General features: G+C 44.7%; 1 protein-coding gene across 8 annotated transcripts in view; it reads right to left on the bottom strand.

Moving 5' to 3' along the window:
* KANK1 (KN motif and ankyrin repeat domains 1) overlaps window positions 1-17,607 on the bottom strand; it is a 384,339-nt gene that overhangs the window by 212,213 nt on the left and 154,519 nt on the right. The window lies entirely within an intron of this gene.

Here is a 17,607-nt window from a genome sequence, read left to right as displayed (position 1 = left end):
CCCTATCTGTCCTGGTGGGCTCACAATCTATCTAAAGTACCTGGGGCAATGGGGGGATTAGGCGACTTGCCTTGTGACCCTGGATAAGTCACTTAACTCTCCCCCCCCCCCCCCATTGCCCCAGGTAATTTAGATTGTGAGCCCACTGGGACAGACAGGGAAAAATGCTTGAGTACCTGAATAAATTCAGGTAAACCATTCTGAGCTCCCCTGGGAGAACGGTATCGAAAACTGAATAAAAAATAAATAAATGCCATACTAGTAAAAGAAACGCAGCAGGAATTATAGAAACCTCAACTAGATCAAAATGTGACACATGAATAGTTACGGAGGGATAAGTCTAAAAAGAGATGAGAGATCAATAATTAGGGCAGGAAAGTGGACTACGGGCAAGATAAAACAGACAAATTTAGATTCTGTAGCATTAAGTCACCCATCTCACTGTTGGGTGTGACGTGCTGATGCCTGAAAAATTGTATACAGAAAAGCACAATAAGGTAGCATTTCTAATCAATTGAAAGCTATGTAAATACTAACACACTGCTATGCCAGAAAACACTGCATCGCAACTTGGACAGAAGTGTGGAAAACGCTATTCCCTGTGGGTGCTCCAAATGCATTGCAGCTGGTAATAGATGAAGCTTCAATACTGTGTTTTCAATCACTAGGGACAGGAAGGTTCCCTGGAGTCCTGCAGTGTTTGCCTGTCTCTCACTACTGAATCTGTAACAGTGAAACAGGACAGCACCCCTCACTTGCAGAACAGTAGATGGGAGAATTCCCACTCAGCTTAGAGGGAACAGTGTTGGAAAATGGAAAAATGTATCCTTACCTGATAATTTCCTTTCCTTGAGTCCTGCTGGAGTTATGTCCCCTATCAGCAGATGAAGGCAGAGACTTGAAGATATCAGATGACATCATCAATATAATAGATGCTACAGGTAGAAATATTCCCAGTATACTAATGCCAAAGTTCAGAATTAACTACTGTATAAACACATGGAACCCATTCAACTGGAGAACCATCTGCAGAACCCTGAACATCAGAAAATTATGTATAATGAACAGGAAAGAAAAGGACTGTCAGGACTCCATCATCTTTCTGGGTGGGCCCTGGATTGATCTAGCAGGACCCAAGGAAAGGAAATTATCCAATAAGTGTAAATTTCTCCTTCTTATCATTCTGCCAAGACAGACGGGATATTTCAAAGTTTTATCTCATTGGGTGGTAGAAAGACAAGGCACACAAACACAGCTCTGCCAAAGACAGCATCTTCCCTGACCTGATCATCAATCTTGTAACGTTTAACAAAAGAATGCAGAGAGGACTGCTTCATCATTCTGCAGACCAAAACACAATACGAATACTCTATCTGACTTCCGAAAGGAACTAGTGATTTTTAAGCAATACAAGAGGGCTCTTCATACATCTGACTTATGAAGGGTTCAGGAACCCAATTTGTCTGACTCCTAGAAACCTGGTAGTACAAGCACCTTTATATATGACAAGAGCAAATCACCTTGGGAAGATAGGATGCTTGAGAAGGAAGGAGATTTTGGCGGAGGAAGATTTTTCTGTGCCCCTTTAGTAGCGGTGACATCACTGGCCCTGACCCCCCACCACAAGAATATCTGTATAGTGCGCCGAGAATGGGAGAGGCTGAGATCTATTGGAGCTTAGCAGTGCTCAAGAAGGAAGATAGAGATTCTAGCAGAGGAGGATTGTTCCAAGCCCTGCTGATAATGGTAACATCACAGACTCCACCCCCATTACCAGAATAACTGTGCAGTGTGCCAAGGTGCACGGCCATTGGGACATGTCCCTTTGAAGCACAAGGCTGGAACTTTATTTTTCTTTCTGTTTAGTTTTGGCTAGGGAGAAGCAGAAGGTCAAAACAGAATTTTACTTACATCTACTCCAGCTGTAAGAGACTTGCCTTACCAACCAGCACTTCTCCTCCCTTCTCTGAGACCACATCTGGAATACTGTGTACAGTTTTGGAGGCCACACTATCGCAAGGATGTGCTAAGAATGGAATCGGTTCAACGACTGGCCACCAAGATGATCTCAGGGCACAAGGATGTCCCATATGAAGAACGACTAGGTAAGTTGCACCTTTACTCTCTCGAGGAACGCAGAGAGGGGTGACATGATAGAGACGTTAAAATACGTCACTGATCGTATTGAGGTGGAAGAAGACATCTTCTTCCTTACAGGCCCTACGGCGACAAGAGGGCATACGCTAAAAATCAGGGGCGGGAAATTCCATAGTGACACTAGGAAGTACTTCTTCACCAAAAGGGTGGTTGACCGTTGGAATGATCTTCCACTTCAGGTAGTTGAGGCCAGTAACGTGACTGACTTTAAGAACAAATGGGATCAACACATGGGATCAACACGTGGGCTCACTTCAAAGAAGAACTTAGAGGGGAGGGTTATTTGAGTGGGCAGACTTGTTGGGCCGAAGGCCCTTTTCTGCCGTCATATTCTATGTTTCTATGTTTCTAATGCACAAAGCCCTCCCTTACGGCTTACAAATACTGACATTCATCCAGTGACTGAACCAACGTGGTCACAGAACTGGCTGAATTGGTGCTTTCTTCCCAGTCCATTTCCACATGTAATGTGCAACCTCAAACTGGAGCCAGTCATTTCTGACTGAGCTTTATATCTGCCATCATGACCAGCTGTTGAAGGGAGAATCTTGTTAGTGGACATGTGGCAGGTAGTTACCAGAACCAAAGATTTGTTGAAGAGTAAGACAGCATAATTGTGTATTTTTTCTTCAAATGTTGGATAAGTGTTTAATCAAAACTTAAATAAACTATGAAACTATGAATTTTTCAGAACTGCAAAAATAAGAGCCCAAAAAGTGGCATAAAAGGGCAGATGGATATTTTTCTTGCCAAAACATCCAAATCAATATTTTCAAAACCCTTTTAATAGACTGTTTTCTATGTTGTTTGTCTGAAGTATGTCTAAATGTCAAGTGGTGTGCTGGAGGAATGGACTGGGCGGGACTAGGGTGGGCTTATGATTTGGATGCTTTTCTACAATAACTGAACATTGTTGAAAAGTCCAGGGCAAAATTTAGATGTTGAAATCTAGCCCTGTTTCAATATCAAATAAGTGTCAAAAAGGTACTCAAACTAACCAAATGACCATTGGAGGGATTAAGGGATGATCTCTGCACACTCCCCCAGAGGCCACTGACCTCTTCCTACCCCCAAAGATGTGAATAAAACAGTATATACCAGCCTGTATGACAACTTCTGATGTTATGATCAGTCCTATTAAAGCAGTAAGCAGGTTCCTGGAGTAGTCTAGTAGTCAATGCAGTGGATTATAAAGATAGGAACCTAGGCCCATATATCCCACTCTTAACTAGTACACTTGTGGTGGAACATGTAAGCCCTCCAAACCCACACAAAACCTACAGCAGGGTACAGTAAATATTGGGTGGGTTTTGGAGGGCTCACATATAATATAAGGGGGGTTATGCAACTATTTATCTGAAGTTTACAGGAGTGCCTGCTAGGGGTCCCCACTGCTCTGCTGGGATATCTATGTGGCTAGTCTAAATCCAAACTCGGATTTAGACATCATATCGAAAATGCCCCTCCACATTAGATATGGTTTCTATTCGATGCAGTGCAGACTTAGCAAACTGCCCAAGGTAGATTAGAGTGGGAGCCCACCGGGACAGTTATGGAAAAATGCTTGAGTACCTGAATAATTTGTAATCCGCATAGAATTATAAGATATGTGGAATATACATTATTATTTTTTAAAATTGTTAATGTGCCACTGATAAAGGATAGCCGGATGCTCCATCATAAGATTGCATTTCGTGAGAACCAATTACATTTAAATAATTTAAGGTTTTTTAACTTTCTTGTGATGGGTTTGATTTCACTTGAGAAATTATTGAATAAATATTTTACGGCAATTCTACATCTGGATAATTCCGATTCTTTACCTATTGTTAAAATATTCTTATCTTCCTTAGTGAAGGGGTCCTCTGAAGGGGTGGCCTGGCCTTGCACCAGGGGAATTGATTGCCTTCTTAGAGGACTCACAGGATATTATTTCTTATAAGTTGTTGGTATTAAAGTTCTACTTTAAGGTTAAAAAAGATGTTTTGTGAGCAACCTATGCAAGTTTTTCCAGATGTAAACAAGACACTTAAGAGTGTAGGAAAATGTTTTGGGCCTTAAAACTCAAAGCTTCTGCTTTGGGAGCTACCTTTTATCCTTACTTCCCATGCACAGTAGATGCCTTGTGCACTACAATGGGAAGAAATATATTTTCTTTGATCCTTCACACCTGGAGAAATTTGTTACGGAACAGGCGAAGAATGTTAATATCTAAGGGGTTGTTTATTATATAGGCATAAGATATAGGGGTATTATGATTCCCTTCTATTTATTTTCTTTTGTTGTAAAGTTACTCTAGTTTATTGAGCTCTTGATCATTCCTCTAGATGTGGACTTAAAGATCTACCGTATTTTCGCGGATATAACGCGCGCGTTATACGCGTTTTTACCTACCGCGCATACCCCCCGCGCGTTATATGCCTGAGCGCGGTATACAAAAGTTTTTAAACATAGTTCCCACCCCGCCCGACGCCCGATTCACCCCCCCAGCAGGACCGCTCGCACCCCCACCCCAAACGACCGCTCGCACGCGCTCCCACCCGCACCCGCATCCACGATCGGAGCAAGAGGGAGCCCAAGCCCTCTTGCCCGGCCGACTCCCCGACGTCCGATACATCCCCCCCGGCAGGACCACTCGCACCCCCACCCCGAAGGACCGCCGACTTCCCGACAATATCGGGCCAGAAGGGAGCCCAAACCCTCCTGGCCACGGCGACCCCCTAACCCCACCCCGCACTACATTACGGGCAGGAGGGATCCCAGGCCCTCCTGCCCTCGACGCAAACCCCCCTCCCCCCCAAACGACCGCCCCCCCCAAGAACCTCCGACCGTCCCCCCAGCCGACCCGCGACCCCCCTGGCCGACCCCCACGACCCCCCCACCCCCCTTCCCCGTACCTTTGGTAGTTGGCCGGACAGACGGGAGCCAAACCCGCCTGTCCGGCAGGCAGCCAACGAAGGATTGAGGCCGGATTGGCCCATCCGTCCTAAAGCTCCGCCTACTGGTGGGGCCTAAGGCGCGTGGGCCAATCAGAATAGGCCCTGGAGCCTTAGGTCCCACCTGGGGGCGCGGCCTGAGGCACATGGGCCCAACCCGACCATGTGCCTCAGGCCGCGCCCCCAGGTGGGACCTAAGGCTCCAGGGCCTATTCTGATTGGCCCACGCGCCTCAGGCCCCACCAGTAGGCGGACCTTTAGGACGGATGGGCCAATCCGGCCTCATTCCTTCGTTGGCTGCCTGCCGGACAGGCGGGTTTGGCTCCCGTCTGTCCGGCCAACTACCAAAGGTACGGGGAAGGGGGGTGGGGGGTCGTGGGGGTCGGCCAGTGGGGTCGCGGGTCGGCTGGGGGGGCGGTCGGAGGTTCTTGGGGGGGGGCGGTCGTTGGGGGGGGGGGGGGGTTTGCGTCGAGGGCAGGAGGGCCTGGGATCCCTCCTGCCCGTAATGTAGTGCGGGGTGGGGTTAGGGGGTCGCCGTGGCCAGGAGGGTTTGGGCTCCCTTCTGGCCCAACTACACAAAGGTACGGGGAAGGCGGGTGGGGGTGTCGTGGGGGTCGGCCAGGGGGGTCGCGGGTCGGCTGGGGGACGGGCGGAGGTTCTTGGGGGGGGGCGGTCGTTGGGGGGAGGGTGTTTGCGTCGAGGGCAGGAGGGCCTGGGATCCCTCCTGCCCGTAATGTAGTGCGGGGTGGGGTTAGGGGGTCGCCGTGGCCAGGAGGGTTTGGGCTCCCTCCTGGCCCGATATTGTTGGGGAGTCGGCGGTCCTTCGGGGTGGGGGTGCGAGTGGTCCTGCCGGGGGGGGGAATGTATCGGACGTCGGGGGGGGGCATCAGGCTTTCAGGATGGGGACAGACCTTCAAGGGGGGACAGGACTTCAAGGGGGGACAGTGCACGGAAAGTCAGGGGGGTGAACGGAGAGTCGGGACAGCGCACGGAAAGTCAGGGCGGGCGAAAGGAGCGTCGGGCATCATGCGCGGTATACCCGTGAGCGCGGTATACAAAAGTTTTTGTACATATCATCGTGATTTCTGCGCGCTATACCCGTGTGCGCGTTTTACACGGGTGCGCGTTATATCCGCGAAAATACGGTATTTGTTTGATAATATTTCTTATATGATCATGGAATGAAGAAGTGTTTCCTTTTCTGTGATATAGATATATACACACACACACACACACACAAAAAAAAGTGAAATCTTAATAAAAAGAATGCTATTGTTCTAACGAAAACAGTCAGCCAAAAAGGACAGGTAATGATCTCTGCAAAAAAGAGCCTGTAATTTGGACTCTCTTGACTGAAAAATGGCTAAAGCGTGCATCAAAGGGCTCAAAAAGCCATCAGGATCAAACTCAGATCTCAAGGGAGCAACATCCTTCCAATGGGGGCCAAATTTGATTAACTGCCTGAAAATATGGCCCACATCTGACTGCACAGCTGGAGAGAAGGAACTACCTTCTGACCTTTAGAGAATTACGAGGCCCTGCCCAAGATCTTGTTGCAATAAAGCCAAGATCAATGGCAGATCTGCATGCTTTGGAAAGATCTTTTGTTCTGTATACCAAAGCTCAAGGACATACCAGATATGAACATATGCTAGAGATGTGGAAGAATGACAACTAAGCAACAAGGTTACTATGACAGAAGGAAGGTAGCCTCTGCACTTCTGGCCTAGCCCTTGAGAAGTGGTGCCTGAAGCTAAAAGGAATTTGGATCCTCTATGAGGACTGGCCCTTGCACAGGAGCTCAATTTCCCTTGGTTGAAGAACTGGTAGCAGCCAAACAAGTTCAATGTGTCACAGTCAACACAGCTATTCAAATGTTATTAGGGGTCATGGATGGAAAATAAAGAGAGGCTCCAGCTCTGGCCAAAGCTAGAGAAGTGCAACGGGAGGTTACTAGCTGATTCTTGGCATATTATTCACTACCCAGTCCAGATGCTTGAACAGCTGACTATTTGAGAAATTTAAGTCCTCAACTCTATCTCAAAATCAATGCAAATCAAGCAATCATCCAGATATGGATGGACATGAACACACTACTTCCACATGTGAGTCACCATGACTACCATGGCCTTGAAAAAGGGGCCACCATAAACCCAAATTAGAGCATTTAAAACTGAATGAGCTGGCCCAGAACACAAAAGTGGAAAAATCATTTGTGATCAGAGCACTGTAAACACCAATCATAGAAACTTTAAAAAAATGAAGGCAGATAAAGATCATATGGTCTATCTAATCTGCCCAGCCATGCCATCCAGTATCTTCTCCTTTTCCTTAGTGATCCAAAGTACTTGTCCCAAGCTGTCTTGAATTCAGATACACTCTTAGTTTCCAACACCACCACAACCGGAAGGCTATTCCAAGCATTCATCACCCTTTCTGTGAAAAAGCATTTTCTGAAGTTACTTCTGAATCTATCCCCTTTCACCTTCATCCTATGCCCCCTCATTTCAGAGTTTCCTCTCAATTGAAAGAGATTCACTTTATGCACATTTTATACCATATAGGGAATTTTTTTGTTTTACTTTATTTATTAACTTTATTGAATATTTCAATAAGTTACAAGAAAAATCAAGACAACCAAAATATATAACAAATTATTAGATTCAAGCCAACATCAAGAAGAATCAAACTGAGATATAATTCAAATATCCAAGGAATACAGTTTTAAGAAATTTCTGCAGTTCCACCTAAATATTTCTATCGTATCTCCCCTCTCCCACCTTTCCTCCAAAGATTTTTATGTCTGTCCCTGTATGTCCCTGTATCAAACTGAAAGATCATCGACCATTTTAGTAGCCTCTTTCTGGACCAACTTCATCCCGTTTATATCTTTTTGAAGGTGTGGTTCCCAAAATTGTACACAGTATTATAAATGAGGTCTCACCAGAGTCTTATATAGGGCATCAATACCTCCTTTTTCCTACTGGCCATTCTTCTCCCTATGCACCCAAGCATCCGTATAGCTTTCACCATCACCTTTCAATCTGTTTGGCTACCTTAAGATCATTACATACCTGCTCCTCTTTCATGCACAAAAGTTCTTGACCCCCTAAATTGCATCGTTCCCTCTGGTTTTTACAGCCCAAATGCATAAACTTTCATTTTTTTACATTAAACCTTCGCTGCCAAGTTTTGGACTATTCCTCAAGCTTTGCTAGGTCCTTCCTCACGTTATCCACACCATTAGGGGTATCTACTCTATTCAGATATTAGTATCATCCACAAAGAGGTAAATCTAAAGTTTTCATGCAAAATGGGTAACCCAAAGCAAGACATCAACTCCCCTTGGGTCTGTAATAGCTAGACGGAACCTCCCTGCTTGTACACTGAAAATAAAATCAGGCTCCACCACTCCTAAATGAAGCAATTGTTGTTACATGGAGTTTAACTGCTCACACCTAAGGGAGAACCACAGGGGAGAAACCATAAAAGGTCCCAGAATCCAGTTCTGCAAATTCCAAGGTGTAGCACAGATAGACTATTTCCAGAACCCACTGGTCTAAGGTGATAACAGCCCTCTCTTGGTGATCAGGGTAAAATAACCCCCCCTCACCTGAATCTTCCCAGAGAAGTCTATAAACCCTTATTAGAAACCTGAATGGTCCATCCCTTGCCCTCCAGGCCACTGAAAATGGCAACACCCTGTTACCTTGTGACACTGAGGCAGAGGAGGCTCTTCTATTCTGCTGATACTGAGCCTAATCTTGGATTTAGACTTGGCTCTGTCCTCAGGAAGGTATTGTGGGTGAGCCTTGACCAAATTATTTTTTCCAAATCCTTGCTGAACAACAAGCAACCCTGAAAGACTACTACTACTACTATTATTTCTATAGTGCTACCAGATTCACGCATCAATCTACATCACACACATAAGAGACTGTCCCTGCTCAAAAGAGCTTACAGTCTAATTATTAAAGATACATTACTTATGCAGAATTTGGGGGCCACATTTACTGACCAATGCACCACTACCACAACTTCCACTGAGCGAGAAAGAAATATGTGCAAGGTTGTAAAGAGCATCTGCCATAAAGGTTGCCCCCAAACCTGGCCAGCACTTGCTGCATCCAGTACATTAGAGTCCTGATCATGTAACCTCCATAGATGTGACCCTATGTGACCTCCATAGCCTGTACCCCAAGACTTGACGTGTTAAAGACTAGCTTGAGAAAACTCCACCTTAAGATCATGGATATCCTTGGGGGCTGAGGTGCCCTCCACTGGCATAATAGTGTCCACTTTAGGAAATGGAGGAAACATGTTGAGATTCTTCTGTGGAGGGGCTAGAGCCTTTCCATGAGTTTAGTGCTTCAGAGAAACCTGTCTGGTAACACTCACTCCATTAATACCACATGGGAAAGGGCATGATGAAATGAGAATGCCCTAGATTTGCAAAGAACTTCAAGAATAGGATTCCCATCAATAGGCTCATCCTGGGAGGACACAAAAATGCATATATTGAGAGATGCCTTCTGAATTAAAGACTCACCATGTAGGAATCCTCATCCTCCTGTGGGGACAATTCCACTCAGTTCAGAGAAGAAGCCACCACTGTCTCTATGTCATCTACAGAGGTGGAACTAGCCTCCATTCTTGACCAGAGAACTCACCAAGTAGTCTGACACAACTTGCAAACCAGACCATGTCCCAGTTGAGGCCAAGGCCCCTGAAAACCTTAACCTCAGAGGACCTCCTGAAGCAAAATCCTTAAACTTTCTCTAGAGCCCTTGTAAAACAATCAATTAGTGCCATTAGTATATGCTTCCAGGGGATTCCAAATTGGATCTCCAAGTTCCTTCCCTCTGTGGAGAGAAGAGCGAGCCCTGAAGCCACTGAAGAACTTTGAGGAAAACCACATTGGACCCAATTCTGGCGGTCCAGTGACAAAATGGGGTGCTGGTTCTCATCAAAACTGGCTCCTCAGAAGGATTCACAGGAGCCTGCTACTCAAAGTTCACAAATAATCCTGTGGCATCTGGCAGGACCATGGAGGCACCTGCTAAAGAAATTTGTTCTCCGCCGTCACAGAGCAGTAGAAGCCAGCCACACTACTAACCCCTGCCTCCCAGCATGAATGTTGCCTCAACTAGCAAAGAAACCCCACTGAAAAGAATATAATTAAAAGTTGCCTAGGATCCTAGCACAGGCCTGCCCCAGTCAGCCCCCTGCCTGTCTTTTCAATTAAATTAACAAAAACGGTATCCAATTACCAGCACTCTGCTCTCTCTCTTTTTTATAAACAGAGCAGGCAGGCAAAGCTGACAGAAAAAAATAAACACTGCCTAAACTCTGCTTCTTTGAAGTCTGCAGGAAGGGATACTACTCATCCCTGCTGGTCAAGGACACTTAGGGGCAGTGTCAACTAGTTTCACAAGAATTGGGTAAAGCTTGGGGCTTCAGAGGAAAAAACACCTCTATGTTCAAACAGAACAATGTCTATAGACCAATCCCTGGGAATGATGTCTGGGCCAAGGTTCACTCTCAAGGGCTGCAGGCCATGGACTGCATTCAGGGGAAAAAGGCCTGTTTAGTAGAATTTCTGCTGCACTAGTCATCCTGCACCATCTGCTGGAGGCAGAGAAATAGAGGAAAAATACAGGGAATATTCATGTCTCTGCTTCCATTTATTTATTTATTTAAAATTATTTAGAACCCACCTAGTCACAAATCTAAGCGAGGAACAGAGTAACATACAAAATATGATAAACACACATACAAAAACAGCATTACATGCATAATATAAAACAAAAGAATCTAAACATTCTTCGATATGGAACCAAAAAACGCTCGTACAGTAAAGTCTTCAACCCTTTTCTAAGATGCAAAAGCAAAGAAGTTTGGCACAGGGACAAAGGAAGGGCATTCCAAAGCATTGGGCCCTGGACTGAAAGCATTGGCTTGCAATTACTCGAAAGTCACACCACCGCTAACGAGGGACCATCTAAACAAGGTTTGTCAGTGGACCGTAATTCACATGAAGGACAATACTACTGCAACAAAGAGTGAACACTCAATGGACAATCAAACTGAAGCAGTTTGAAGATCAAGCAAAGAACTTTAAACTCAATCCTCATATCGACTGGCAACCAATGAAGCTCACAAAGTATCGGTGCGACATATTTGATTATATTTGATATGTAACCACTTGTTACTACTCTCTCCTTGCTGTTTGCAACTCTATGATCAATTTGATATGTAACCACTTGTAATCTCTGTCTAACTAATGTGAACCACCTAGAACTCTTCAGGGTATGGCGGTATACAAAAATAAAGTTATTATTATTATTATTTGAAGGCATAAGTAATAAGACATGCTGCCGCGTTTTGTGCAAGCTGCAACGACCGCAAAACACATTTGGGCAAACCGAGATAAATGGAGTTATTATAATCTAGCAGAGGGGTTATCAACAAAGTGACAACCGTGCAAAAATTATCTCCAGAGAGATAATCACGTAGCCTCCGTACCAAACGTAAGCTAAGTGGTATAGCAAATTTAATAAACTGTAACTGCTAGGGGATATAACCTGTCAGTCTCGACTGATGAGGAAGAAGTTGTAATGGTCTAGTTCATTTCTACTCTCATAGATAAAAAGCTTAATGAAAGAAAACAAGATATTGTAGTTAAGGAGAAAAGTATAAGAGCAGCATTACTAATCGTCAGTGCTAAGTGACCATGCTATACCAAATGTGGAGAAATAAAAGATTCTTAAATACCAACAAATGCAATCAGAGACTAAGAAAATGTTGCAGAAATTATCTAATTGTATTGGGTGCCACCAGCCTCATTAAAAGAATTTCCCAGCACATCTTAATATGCTCCCTACGCATATTACAGCACATGAACTCCATCAGGAAGCTCTCTTCAGAGAAACTAAGAACCTCCATCATACCCTGACACAGAAATTAGTTTTCTTTTGTATCTAAGTTTGCACATACCATGACAGAAATGAAAGGCGGAAATTAAATAGCATACTCGCAAATACTGACTATAAAGATATTCTAAGTAGAATTTGCAAAATCTACTTCTATGATTCATTAAATAAATTAAATAAGAACGACTCCATCCTTTTTATATCTTTTTGAAGGTTCGGCCTCCAGAATTGTACACAATATTCTAAGTGAGGTCTCATCAGAGTGTTATACAGAGGCATCAATACCTCCTTTTTCCTACTAGCCATACCTCTCCCTAGTCAACCTAGCATCCTTCTAGCTTTCGCCGTCACCTTTTCAACCTGTTTGGCCACCTTAAGATCATCACATACAATCACACCCAAGTCCCGCTGGTTACTACAGATGGGCAGTCTAGATGGGCTGACTAGATGGGCCATTTGTCCTTTATTTGCCATCATGTTTCTATGTTTTCACTGCAGAAGATTGAATTTGGATAAAGAATTAGGTACTGCTAAAAGGTTACAGCAGTCAATGACTGTTGAAAGAGTTCCCACAGAAGGGTTGGAACAAAAACAGCCTTGATGTGCTGCTAAGCAAGACCGAGCAACAGGTACTGTGGATCGTAAACCAGGTAGCGGATGACTGGGCTCGATTTGCACACAAGAACACATTGACATTGTATACAATCTTGTACTGAGCCAGGAGGATGCGCTACAAACACACCAAACAACTTGCCAAATAACAATAGAAGCAGGAATAAGTTTGAAAACTGTGGATAGGATAATTCATGATGATCTGACATTAAAGTGTCTTAAAAAGGATTGTGCACAAGAGTTAACTTTACACACACACCTGAAATGGTGGTATAAGCAGCTTTTGACCAAGATCCTGGAGCACAGCATCAGATTCATCTGGTTTACAGATGAAAAGGTATTTACAGTAGCTCCATCGACTAACACACAGAATGATTGCCTGTACGTGCCTTCAACTCTACTGAAGTGTGAGGTTAATGCCAAACGCCCACTATGGACCCACCCAACCTTCAGCCAATTCGTCATGGTCTCAGGCGCAATCGCAAAACTCTGATTCACCAATCTGTTCTTCATTGATCCTGGGGTTAAGATCAATAGCTCATATTACCAGGACATCCTCTTGACACGGAAGCTGTTGCCAGCAATCTGTTGCTTGTCAGGAGACTACTTTATCTTCCATCACCGTAGAACTGCTACATCAGGAGATCCCTGACTTCATAGGTCCAGACTAGAGAATGACACGGGGAAAAAATCTGTCCCCGTCACCGCCCCGTCACCGGCCCACCATCCTCTGCACCGCCCCGTCACCGCCGTTCCGTTCACCGCCCCGTCACCGTCACCGCCATCCCTTTCACCGCCCCGTCACCGCCACTGCCATCCCATTCACCGCCCCGTCACCGTCCCCGCTGCATCCATATAAGCCTTAGTACTGTAATATTTAGCTTATTCCTTTCTTATAAATCAAAGTTCCTGCTGCTGAACTAGAGAAAGAGATGTTCAGCTGGCAGGGCTTTGTTTATAAATTTTTATCAACACAACTAATATACTAATTTATCCTAAAGCAAAAAATAAATAAATAAATATAATTTTTTTTTCTACCTTTGTTGTCTGGTTTCTGCTTTCCACATCTTCTCATTGAATTCCTTCCATCCACTGTGTGTCTTCTCTCTGCGTCTTCCATTTGCTGTTACTGTGCCTCTCCCTTCACCCCCCCCCCCAATTGGTCTAGCACCCATCTTCTTCCCTCCGCTCCCGCATAGTCTAGCATCTGTCTTCTTCCCACTCTGTCTTCCACATTTCCCTTCGGGGTCTGTTCCTCTCCACCCTCCTTCAATGTCTGTCCTATTCCTTTCCACCACCACCCTTCCCTCCCTCCTTTACCATCTGTTCCTTTCTACTACCCTTCAGCTCCTCTCACGTGGCTTATCTATCTACCTTCCTCCCTCTTATTTTCATGGCACGTTACAATGTAATTTGTGCAAGCCACTGGAGCCTGCGAGCTCGGTCCCTGTCCCATCCCCACAAACCATCTCGCTTCTGTGCTCCTATTTTCTCCATTTCTAATATCTCCCCTATGCATCTGTCATTGCCCCCCCTGTGTCCATATACCATCCCCATGGCATGTCCCCTTTATGTCTCTGTCCCTATGCCCCATGCACATAATTTCCCCTCTTTCTGTTACCTTCCTGTGTCCAGATTTCCCCTATCTTCCTCTTCCATACCAGTGTGTCTCTTCTTTTCAACCCCATCTAGCTTTTTTCCCTCTTTCTTCCCCCCCCCCTGCTTCTAGCATCTGGCTCACCTGCCAGTCCTTCCCTTTCTTTCCTGCTGTGGGTTTTTCTTTCCGACTTCATCCCCTTGGCCCAGAATCCTTTTCCCTTTCACTACCTCCTTCCAATTTGAGCCGGGAACACTAGCGATCGCACGGTCCCCGCAGCCACTACCTGCCTGCCCAATCGATCCTAGTGTTTAGCCAGCTCTCTCCCTTCTCCTCACCTTAGTTTGTAGATTTTCTTTTTCGGCGACCCGCACGCGTGGCTGCTCAGTGTTCAATCTTCTGCTCTGCTGCAACTTCCTGTTTCCGGTTGCGTCAGAGCAGAAGATTGAACACTGAGCAGCCGCGCGTACGCGGCTCTCTGATAGCGTGCGGGTCGCCGAAAAAGAAAATCTACAAACTAAGGTGAGGAGAAGGGAGAGAGCTGGCTAAACACTAGAATCGATTGGGCAGGCAGGTGTGAGCTGCGGGGACCGCGCGATCCTTCATGCCTCACTGCGGGGACAAGACCATTCACCGCCCCGCGGGCGGTGAATGGCCTTGTCCCCGTCGCCGCAGCGACTGCTAGTTTTCTTCCCCGTTTTCGGCGGGTGACCTGCGGCTAAAATGCGGTGGCCGCGGGTAAACCGCCACCGTGTCATTCTCTAGTCCAGACCTCTGGCCTGCGAATTCACCAGACCTAAATCCAGTTGACTACCAGATCTGGGGGCTGATACTGGAACGCATCTACCAGACAGCGATATTAGACATCGAAGACTTTAAACAGTGCCTCATCTCTCTTTGGGCTGAGCAGAAGCAGAGTGTCACTGAAAAGTCCACAGATCAGTGGCAGCCAAGGTTGAAGGTGTATCTTCGTGCAAAGGGAGCACACTTCAAACATCTGCTTAACTGAAACATTACTTTTTGACTTTACATTTTTCTGCAAGATACGCCATAAAACATTTTGATGTGTTTTTATTCAGTTCACAATTCGTTTTCATAAGGTAGTGTTGTGATGCGGTGGGAAATATTTACATTTTACACCAACTTCATTCAGAACACAGCACACTAAATTTCATACGAATCGACCGAGTTCGTTGGAAGATATGACAAAATACATTTTGGCGTGGGTTTTTTTTGTTTGGGTTCACAGTGTAGATATGCACACATGCAAAACAGTGTCTTACTACAAATCAACACCAACATCAAACATAGAAAACATTTTTGAAAAGGGGCATTAGAAGGTGCACAGGTCATGGGACTTTTTAAAAATAATTTCCAGTGTCTAGATTGCAATATCTAATTTCAATCACTTGCCCCTCAATATCATTGTGATGTGAACAGCACTTACCATAATAGTTTTTAACCAGGACAGTGTTTTTTTTCTTCATCGCAATGATATTGAGGGGCAAGCAAATGAAAATAAGAGTTGCGGTCTGGACACTTTGGAAATTATTTTCTGATGCTGGAGTTTGGTGTTGAATTGTATTAAGACATTTTTTTAAATTTGTTTTTATGGGAATACTGAATATTTACTGAATCGTTATCAGTTGCTTTAGCAAATTCTGCTTTTCATAATATTTTTAATGTACAAATTTAACCCATTTGGAGACATGGTCCCCTGTTAAGCATAAACACTACTGAAAGAGTAAAAGAATGAATGGATCAGGAACTTCAGCTCAGTATCTCACATTCCATGGACTCAGAAGAAATTACTGCTATTCTATGGGTATCTCTTCTCTTTACTTATAGGAACCCTAAATTTCAGAGCCAGGCAGTAATTCATGCATTTCATGCTGGCTGATGTGGCTTTTTTTTTTAATATAGTCAAACAATTTTTATTGAGCACAAAACCAGTACAGAATTCAAAATCCACAAAGTCTCATCCAAGACACTCATTTAGACTAAGAGAACAAACAAGAAAACAAAGCCAACTCTGGCTGATGTTTTAAAGTTACAATGCTAGAGTTGCTACCTACCCACCTGAAACCTGAAGAGCCATTCCTACACGAACAGTAAAATAAGCATCTTACAAATGCATCAGTTCATTTAAAAATAAGAGCTCAAAGCGCTGGGATACCGCTTTCTTTTTCAGTTTATGAACTGAGCAAGGAGGGAGGAGATGAAATCTGTTTTAAAAAAAGCTTCAAGGACAGTCTCCATAACTTAAGAGCCGTATTTTCAAAGGCTTATATGTAGGAAATTAAAGAGGAAGAAGCATTAAATTTTGTTTCAAAGATAAGGTACCTTGGTTGTTGAGTCAGATGGACGATTACTGCCGAGTTCCCCCCACCTCCCTCCCTATTTTTGATTAGTTTAGGCCTGCCGAAAGAATGCTTTTTGGTGCCATTTCCGTTTCTCTGTACATCTTTCTGGTTTTGATTTCTGTAGCCAGGGTAACAGGTGATGTCACAATGCTGCAGGTTTGAGATACTGCTGGGGAAATGTTGAGTAGGATCACTCCCAGGGACTAGAGCACAAATAAACCAGGTAATAGGAAGTCATCTGGTTTCGAGGTAGTCAACAGAAGGCAGGCATCTAGGCTGGCTCAGCGGAAAGGCACAGCAATAACTGCTCATGAGAGCTAAGAGTTCTAGATCAGTGTCATAGAACTGCAAAACCACAAGGGCTAGAGGAATGGCATCAGCAGTAGCATGGGGAGGGGACGATGTCGCAAGAGCAGTGGCAGCTAAGGAGGGACCCAATGAATAGTGTAAATAGCATGAGATAGTACTGAGGAGCAGAGACAAAGTGTGCGAGAGGGACAGTAGGTCAAGTAGCAGCAGTTGAAGGTGCAAGGAACTGAAGAAGTGATCAGAGAAGTAGAAGCTGGAGGCAATTGCTCGCTGGAGGACTGCTTTGAGGGCTGTTTTCACCTGTTCCTGTAACATGGAAACATGATAGCAGATAAAGACCAAATGGCCCATCTAGTATGCCCTTGTGCAGCATCCACATGCCAGTACAATAGGCTTTCATTTGCACCTACACATGGTTATGTTCTCCATTTTAGTAATATCCCTAACTCTCCAATTTAGCTCAGCCATGGCCATGACAATTTTCAACCAGCCAGATGAGCATCCTGAATTTGGCCTTTAGATGATGCTATTGCTAGAGTCTTCTTCCCTACCCACAGAGAAAATAAAAACGCAAGAGTTGCCCTACTGGGACAGACCAAAGGTCGATCAAGCACAGTATCCTGTTTCTAACAGTGGCCAACCCAGGTCACAAGTACCTGGCAAGATCCCAAGGAGAAAAAAAAGATTTCATGCTGTTTACC

The sequence above is a fragment of the Geotrypetes seraphini genome, chromosome 1, assembly GCF_902459505.1.
Source record: "Geotrypetes seraphini chromosome 1, aGeoSer1.1, whole genome shotgun sequence".
Classification (NCBI taxonomy): domain Eukaryota; kingdom Metazoa; phylum Chordata; class Amphibia; order Gymnophiona; family Dermophiidae; genus Geotrypetes; species Geotrypetes seraphini.
This window is presented reverse-complemented; position numbering and strand designations above follow the sequence as displayed.